Genomic DNA, 9929 nt, shown 5'->3' with positions numbered 1-9929 from the left:
TCCACTCTGCACATTCATGCAATTTCCTGCGTTCGATCTTACAATCCTCTCTTGCCCGGTTCCTCTTCCCCAGTTCCTTCTTTTTCAATATCTAGCTCAAGTAGTACCGTTTTTGATGAAAAATGTTCTGACCCACCAAACCTCCTAGCCGAGAAAATATCAGGCTCCCTTTTCTCAGCTCTTGGAGTGCTTTGTTCCTTGTATGACAGCAAATTGTTACATGACTGTAGGTTCCTCAAGGAGGGTTCCCCTGTCTCCTGCTACCTCACATGCGACCTGGAGCATATCTGTCCCTCAATAAAAGCTCAGTTGAGGAAGTAACGGATTTAATAAATTACTGTCTGCTAATGGGTTGGTTTGAGGGCAGGTCTTGAGAAATGTTGTCCACATGAAGGACTCACTGAAAACTGAGAAGTCTACCTCTTGGCTGGGTTTTGAGCCCTCACCCCAAAGCCTCTGGACTTCAGGACAGGGAAGACCCCATGTGGTCAGTGGCCTGGCAGGAAGCAGTGTCACAAGGCCTTGAGCCACACTGAGACGTGTCCACTGGAAACACACATCCATCAGGCCTGGCTCAGTCATAGGAGATGCTGGTTCCCATCGAGGCTCTGCCACTCACTGGCTGTGCCCCCTTGACCATGTCAGGTAACCCTTCCGAGCCTCAGTCTCCTTGCTTATGAACTGAAGAAGCTGCTCTCAGGACGTTTCATTCGGTTCTTAGGGGGAATGCGACCTCACGGGTCCCCTCACATTGATCTGTATTTTGGGCATTTGTCTTATTCTCTCCAAGTTCACAACATTGAGAACTTTTCAAAATTCATCTTTGATTCTCTTCACAAGCCTAGCTAGCATAATGATTTCCATGAAGTCATAATAATAATTATTTATTATGCCCCAAACTCCATGTTAAGCCTTAACTACAGCGGGGCCTTGATTTACGAGTGTCCTGACTAACGAGTTTTTTGAGATACCAGCTGTCTCTTGGCCGATTTTTTGCATTGAGTTGACAGAGTAATTTGAGTTAACGAGCTCCTTAACGAGCTCGGTCTCAGAACGAATTAAACTCGTAAGTCAAGGCCCCACTGTACATTATCTAGTCACCACAGCTCTGAGGAAACTTCTATCCACATTGTTCAGAGAAACAAGCAAATTTTTAGGAAATTTGATTTACTCAGTGCCACAGGGCTGTTAGATGCAGGCTAGGTGTTAGAACCCAGCTCATATAACTAGAGACAGAGCTTTAAATACTAATAGATATTCATTAAATTGAGATCAGTGAAAGCCAAATGTTAGCCATGTTTATTAGTAGTAACATAGGATCACTGCTCTTAAAACCTGGAGCTGATCTATAGATGTTTACATCCCCTGGGATAAATCCTTGTCCTCTGGAAAGAGGGGAGGAAGAAGACAAACCCAGAAGTGCTCTGACAAGTCAAATCTTGTACAGTGTCAGGGAAAAAAAATCTCAATTGGCAAGTCCACCATCATGGCCAGCAATAAACCCTACCACTTAGACAACCACGAAACTCAGGAAGCACATTCCAGCTCAGAGCTCCCAACAAAGACCTTAGACATCAATGACCACACATGGGCAGATACTTGGGAACCAAGACTTGATCAAAATGGCAATATTTGCTGAAAAGACATTTCCTGTGACTCAGATCAAAGGTCAAACTACAGCCCTGGCCGGTGTGGCTCAGTTAGTGGAGCATGGTCCCATGCACCAAAAGGTCACCAGTTCAATTCTCGGTCAGGGCACATGCTCGGGTTGGACAGGGGTACATGCTGGAGGCAACCAATAGATGTTTCTCTCCCTCCCCCTCCTTTTCTTTGTCTCTAAAATAGTGGTTCTCAACCTTCTGGCCCTTTAAATACAGTTCCTCATGCTGTGACCCAACCATAAAATTATTTTCGTTGCTACTTTATAACTGTAATGTTGTTACTGTTATGAATCATAATGTAAATATCTGATATGCAGGATGGTCTTAGGCGACCCCTGCTTTAAAATCAATATAAACATATAATTTTTTATTTATTTATTTATTTTATTTTTTATTTTTTTTTCCCAGAAAACCTGAGAATCTTTTTATTAAAAAGAGGATACACATTGAGTAGGCAATAAAAAGTCTCTGAAATAACTAACAAAAACATAATTAAGACAATGTGATGAGTATGTTAGTGCTGGCTTTTCAAATTTCTTCTTGGTCTTTTAAAAAATATCTCAAATATTCTGTCTGTGTTTTTTTTTAGCAGTCTTATTAGCTCTGGAGGAACTCGGATGGATAATTGTTCATCATCACCATCATCACCAAATCTACGCTGAGACAACCAGATAAACATATAACTTTTTAAAGAAGTCGAACTACATGGCATAGTTCAAAAAAAGGACAAGCTGTCCATGTTTATGCAATATCTCAAGAAGCAGAGAAATAAAAGAAAATCTGATAATGCCATCCAGATGTGCTCACATTTTCAAAAAATTGATATACCAAAATGAAAACTCCTAAAATAATTCAGTGAAGAGCACTGATCCATATTTCAAAAAGAACTCTTATCTTGCAAAAAGGATTCACCACAGATTTCATTTCTTCCTTCACTCAACAAATATTTACTAAGTGCTCATTATGTGCTATCATCTATATCAGGCCTTATTTTTCTCTTTTCATTTGGGTTTTTATTGTCCTCTTTATCCATAGCACTTTATCACCATTGGTCCATAAAAGGTCCCTCTCTTATTTATTCATTCATTCTTTTGTTTATTCATTCATTCTTTTGTTTATTCATCATTCATTCATTCATTCATTCATTCACTTTTCTGTGTACCTTCCATGCATATTAGTTTTTTTCACTAATTTGAGGGGGAAGGGGGTTGTTTGTTTTATTTATTTACATTTTTATTGATTTCAGAGAGGAAAGGAGAGGGAGAGAGAGATAGAAACAACAATGATGATAGAGAATCATCGATTGGCTGCCTCCTGCACACCACTACTGGGGATTGAGCCTGCAACCAGGGCATGTGCCCTTGACTGGAATCGAACCTGGGACCCTTCAGTCCACAGGCCGATGCTCTATCTACTGAGCCAAACCGCTACGGCCATGCATATTCTTTTTCCTGTTTCCATTCACCTCCAATAGTCACCTGTCATTTCAATCAAAGCAACGATTTTCACCTGGATGATGTTAAATCTTTTATTTGTAAATAAAATATATTCGTAACCTGTTCTTGTAAAATCTGTATGGTTTTGCACTCCTGGATTTTTAATTGATGTAGGTGCTATAGTGTTAGAGAGCTCATACTGCTTCTTATCTCATCACTGTGCTGTAAGATCCATCCACATTGCTATGCATACTTTCCATCTGTCATTTCTAAACACTTGAAAGTTTTTCATGGAATGCAAGCACTGCCTTTTACATAACCAGATTCTTTCCAACTCTCCCTCCACAAAGCAAAGCATCAATAAACATGCTGCTATGTACCCTTATACAGAGACATGTGAAAATTTCCTTGGGGTTACATGCACAGAGGTAGAACTCCTAGGTCAAAGAATATGCATAAATGTGGGCTGACTAAATACAACCAAATTGCTCTCCAGGCTCCCTGCAGCAGCTCATGAAGCTTCCTGTGTCACCACCAGACTTGGCATCAGCAGCTTTCTAATTTTTACCAACCTAATAGGTATAGTGATAGTTCACTGTTTCATTTTACATTACTAACAGCAATAAATTTGAGCATTTCTTCATATGTTTGCTAACCTTCTGCATTTCCTCTTTTCTAAAATTTCTGTTCACTCCTTTGCCAATTTCTCTACTGAGTTTGCTGTATTTTTCTTATTGATGAGCAGTCTTTTGTATACTCTACAAGTGAAATTCTAGATATCATCAGTTTTAATCAATGCAAATTTATCTTCCTAATCTGTAATCTGTAAACTTCACTCATGGCGTCCTTTTTTAAAATAGATATACTTACATTATGTATATGGGCCTGCCTTTGAATTATATTTTATTTCATTGACTTCATTGTCTGTTCTTGTACCAACACTTTACAGGTTTAATTATTACTTATTATAGTGAATCTTAAAATTTTAGAATAAATTTATTAAGTTCCTAAAAAAATCCAACTGGAATTTTGATTGGTTTTTATTTAATTTACTGATTGCTTTAAGGATGGTTGGTATCATTATAAGAGTAATTTGGCCCCTCTAAGCATGGGCTAGCTCTCTATCTACTGAGATCATATTCTATGTTCTTTACTAGTAGAGTTTTAAAATTTTCTCCATGGAAGTGTAGTGTATTCTTAGATAAGTTAATTCTTAATTTCTTACTTAATTACTTACTTTTGACATTGTGAATAGCCCCTCACTTTTTATTATATTTTCAAGTTGGTTATTGTTGGTGTAAGAAAATTCTAATATTTGTGAGTTTATCTTATTTTTGGCAAACTTGTTGACCTCTCATTAGTTTCAATAGTTTGCCCATTGGTTATGATGATCTTTCTAGGTAGATGATCATCTCTTCTGAAAACCATGCCAGTTTTATCTTTTCCCTTCCAATCCTACATCTCTAATTCTTTCATTTCCTTACAGTTTTGGCCAGTCCTATGATAAATGATGATAGTGGGGATTTGTGTCTTATCCTTGTCTTGAAGTTACAATGAAGATAAATACCTAACATTTTTTAAAAATATGAAATATGTAAAATTAAAACTGTTCATGAATAGTCAAACTGTAGAGATAAAGAAAAAATAACACCTGTATATGTTATAATGCAATTTAAAGAAAAACTAATACAAAGAGAAAATTCTAGAAGCTTACTGAGGGCAAAAAGTATATTAATAGCTGAGGAAAAGAACTGTATTGATGATATACTTCTCAACAGAAAAAACAGATGCAAACTGACAATTAAGAAATATTTTTAAGTATTGAAAAGAATATTGAACCTATAAATTTAATATAACCAAACTGTGATTTAAATATTGTAACATAACAAAAATATTCTCAAGCATACAAGGTCTCACATTACAATTGCTGTTGGGGGAAGCACTCAAATAAAAAAGGCAATCCAGGAGAATATTACAAAAAAACGTGGGAGCAAAAGGTGGGCAAATATCTGGATAAAGTTTATTATAGGAATTCTCTTAAAGCTGAAAAAAGAAAAAAATACATCCACAAGAACCCAGAACAAAATGTATAGAAAATATTCACATTGATTGCACAAGTTCGGGGAACACCATTTTTTAAATTTTATTTGTGCAGGAGTGAAATGTGTGGGCCTAAAGGAGATCAAAGGGAAATTTATTTATTTATTTATTTATTTATTTATTTAACCTGGTCTGAATTTATTTGTGCAGTTGTGACTGTGGGTTGGCCTCTGTGTGAAATTCTACGACAAACTAATAATTGAACTACCAAATGCAAATTCAACATCAAGTTGGCCTCCCCTTTGACTTGGGGTTTTGCTAGCAGCACACTTTACTGCTCTGCCCTCCTGAATCTTGCAAAGGCTCGCTGGGCACCAAGTAATGAATGCCCAGGATTCCAGCATGTGTGCAAGAGGCTGAAAGAACCAGGGCAAATGCCTCTAGGTGTCCGGCTGTGGATATCTCAGAGTCTCTCTTACTGGGCTCTGTGGCCACAGTTTTCTTGGAGAATTTGAGCTTGGATTGCATGGAAATTTTTGTGTGACTTCAGTCATTATAGAGGTGGAGTGTAGTGGTAAGAGTGTTTAGAGTGGAGATCAAGGGGAAATTTAAATGTAGCAATGTTTTTGTTTTATAAAGGGGGAAAATGGCTATTAATAAATTTAAGAAATTAATAGGGAAAAATAAATGTAAGTTTGAGGTAAGGGGCAACTGCCACTTTTGTTCTTACTACCAGAACAGAAATAGAATGTTTACTTTTAGAGCCAGCTGAAAAAAAAAACTGGGTCTTTCTATAAAAACAGGAAAGGGTATTAAAAATCATAGAGTGACTGGAAAATAGAAATAAGATAACAGGATAAGTCTGCATAGTACAGCAACTATAATGAATATATAAAAAAAAATTAAGCTCACCAATTAAAACATACAGATTCCTGGATTGAATTTAAATTTTTAAAAAGATCCAACAATATGTTGACTCTTAGATATAGTTAAAACAAAAACCAAATCTCAGGTATTTTTCAAATAAAAGACTGATTTAATTCTTGATTTCAAAACTAAATAAGGTCAATACAAGAGAAGAAAATTATAGGCCCATTTAATTTATGAAAAATTTAATTTAACAAAAATCCTAAAGAAAATAATTAGTTTGCTGAGTTCAATGTTATATTAAGAAATAATGTCTGGTGATATAATAATAAATAATAATAATAATACATTAAAATAAAGTAGAATTTATCCTAAGAATAAAAGGATGATTTATTAGAAATTTTATCAATTCACCACACTAAACTGTAAGATAAAAATTATGAATTTATCTCAATCAATCTCTAAACACTTGATAAAGCCCAACATTTATTTGTAATTAAAAACAAAAATTCCTCTTAGAAAATTAGGACTAGAAGGAAACTTCTTAGCTTAGTAAAGTTTATATACCAACAACCTACAGTGATGTATATAATGAAGAAATTATAGATAAAATCCCATTAAGAACAAGTTGATCTTTTACATTTATGTGATTAATTTCTAAATATTTTTCACACAACAATTTTCTGAAACATGCATTAAACACAAAAAAATAAAACACATAGATTATATCATGTAATTGTGCAAAGTTCTGTTCTAGGCTTTAGGGATACAGCAACAAACTAAACAGAAAGTTGTTAGCATCAAAAGCCAAATATTTGGTGTTGGGTAGACAAAAAAATCCATATGACATTTTAATAAATGATTTATCATAAATGCAGATATGGACAGACTAGAGCATAGAAAAATTGATGGCCTACAGGTTGAGCAACTCCTAGACTATAAAGATTGTCTCTGGATCAGAAATTCAGAACAATTTGTAAAGTCAAGTATCTAGAGAAAGATTTCTTGATCATCGAGATGAGGTAGGAGAGAGGGGAGAACCTGGGTAATTTTAAAAGGGGGGGGTGGGGGGGGGGCAAGTGGGTCCTGTGTGCACATATACATTTTCCTTGGCAGACAGTCCACAGAGTTCCTGAGGATTCCAAGGTTAAAAACCACTGTTTATTTTAGAGAAATACTATGATATCAAATTTTTACATAAATTTTTTACAAAATTTATGTAAAAAATTACAGTTATAACAGTAATGGGCCCCCAGTGATGTGGGTAGACTATCAAACTCCATTGCTGCCTGCAGGCAATCTCCCATGTTTCCTTCACACACTAAGTATGATAGTCACTAAGTCAGGTAAGTCCATTTGCCATCTCTCCTGCCAATGACTATCACTTCATTCTTCCATAGAATTTGCCTCTGGACAAGGCAGCAGGGCATAGTGATGAGGTTACTTAATTTAGAGTCAGGAACCTGGTTTGGAATCTGGCTGCACTGCTAGTACCATGGTCTTGGGTAAATTGTTTAAACTCTCCCAGTTTTAGTTTCCTTCTTTTCCAAATAATAATAATAACAATAATATAATAGTTGTTATTGTTGCAATGCTGAAGTGTAATAGCTTAGTGTAGAGTCCTCTACACACACTAATTTTCATTGTTTTGTTCCAATCAAGAGACTACATAACTCAATTCCCTTTCTTGTTTTTGTTCTCAAAATTCATGCACAAAGGTCCCTATCCCTTCAAGCTTTGCCAATTTGTACTTTCCCAAAAGAAAAGCATGTGCCCCTGCCTCCGTCAAAGAAATCGTAGCGTCCTGAGCACACCTCATCAATGCCAGCTCCCACCCACCATCTGCAAACATGACTGACAGCTGGTCCTAATTTAGGAACAGACATAATGGTTGGGATTTCCAGCTTTATTGTGCCTCAAATAGAGGTTATGACTAGGAGCAATTAAAAAGGAAGTCACATTTATTCTGATGAGATAGAGATTGCACAGACCAAAGCCGGAGTGGCCTGGACGGACGCCAGTGCTCAGAAGCTTTATTGTATGTAACAGCTCTGCGCAGGCGGGAGGGGGCCCAGCTCTCTTCATGGCTTTCTTTGAATGCCGTCTGATGCTAGACAGGTGAAGTCTAGTCATACTGACAACTCTCTTGAGCATAGGCAGCTGGAAAGTGTTCATGTCCCCATTTGCCAACGAGAAAGCCAAGGGCCAGGTGTCTTTAATCATTATCGATAGCCTAAGACTGCCATAATAATCCTGGAAGATAGTTTTTAAAAAATAACTTAGTGGTTACTACTTTGATGCCCTTGGAGCTTTGGAGCTTTGGAAAACAGCCTTTGCCAAAGAAAATATCTCTAGGCTATTTTACCCACCCTGTGGTCCTTCGAAGGCAAAGAGGGTTATTTTGTGTGTGGGGTGGGGGGGGGGGGGGGTGGTGGTGGAGGGAGGTAGGGAGATGTTTTTATTTGTTTGTTTGTTTTGTTTTACTATTATTTGACACCACACCCTGAATAATAGTCTTAACTTGACAGTTTCACCTTCATGCTGCCAATAATACCTTCCCCAGCAGCCTGCACAGTTGATGGCCACCTTTGAGAAAAATATTCCATGATGCTTCTACAAATGCTTTTGCTCTGTGCTGGGAATTAATTTAGATGTTGAGGGTACCAAGGTGAGGAAGCCACAATCCCTGTGCTCAAGGAATTATCACTGGTGTGGAAAATCTAATTTTTAAAACATAATGGAAAGTCCCACAAGAATTCCTAGAGTAGTTCCCAGCCAAGTTACACGGGATAATGATTATAAAGGGATATTCCTGAGCCCTAGCCTCAAAACACCCGACTTTAGGGCCTGGGGCACCATCGCTCGGTATGCAAAGTGGCGGGAGGGTGACTTCTGTGATGGCACCTGACGAACCTTCTTGTAAACTTCCACGGAGTGGGACACGCAGTGTGAAGGGGTCCTCGCCGCCCAAGGTGCGCCTCATGCCAGTGCGCGCAGTGCCATGCCTGGCTCCCTGACTCGGGGCGCCTGGTTATCTCCTGGAGGGTTACAAATGACGTGGTTTCGGAAGCTCCCTTCCTGGTTGGCACTGAAGGTTTACTCAAAGGCAGCACTTAAGACCTTTTATTCTGTAGTTCCTGTTGGATTCCCGTTGGTTTCCATCTGTATTCTACCCAGGCTGCCCTGCCTGCCTGGAGAGGTCACTTCTGCCTTTCCAGCAACAAAACGGTGTGCTAGCTCTTAAAAACAACATCCATTGTGAATGCATCTGAGATGGATATTCACATCATGCCGCTGGCGGAAAAGGTTGCAGAGCGGAAAGAGAAGATACGACTAAGGCGCACTCACTTGGGTTCACTGATGAAGATGCAGAAGGAAGTGACTCCTGACCAATCCAAACCAGGAAACTGACCCAGAACCAGAGCTTGAGTATCAGGGTCAGGCCTTACTGCCATCTTCAAAGACAGGTGCTGGAGAACGATCAACTTCAAGAATGGACAGGAAGTATGCTTTATTATGTTTACATCTAGGCTGATTTTCCAAATGATTTGTGAGTCTCTTTATAGATTTCTGTCCAGGTTTCATAGCTATTTGCCTTCAGAAATTATTTTAGCTTTCTTATCAGTTTTGTAGTAATTTCTGAAAACATCTTTAACTGCATATTTAGGGATTAAGAGGCAATGTGCCATGAATGCTCTGATTTAAAGATGCATATGAAAATAAAGTTGTACTTAGTGTTGACTACTGAGTCCTACATGGAACAGTTATGTGAATAGTTGTAACCACAATTTAACATTTCATTTAAGTGATAAAGTTTTTATATTCTGCATTTTCTCAAGGCTATAGTCAGCTCTGATTTTTCTTAAAGTGTGTAAATAAATTTCTGTGGTTTTTATTTTGTTGTTGTTTTTAAACTGACTCAGTA

This window comes from Myotis yumanensis, unplaced genomic scaffold, assembly GCF_028538775.1.
Source record: "Myotis yumanensis isolate MYYU_CA2020_CCGP unplaced genomic scaffold, mMyoYum1.0.hap1 SCAF_10, whole genome shotgun sequence".
Taxonomy (NCBI): Eukaryota; Metazoa; Chordata; class Mammalia; order Chiroptera; family Vespertilionidae; genus Myotis; species Myotis yumanensis.
This window is presented reverse-complemented; position numbering follows the sequence as displayed.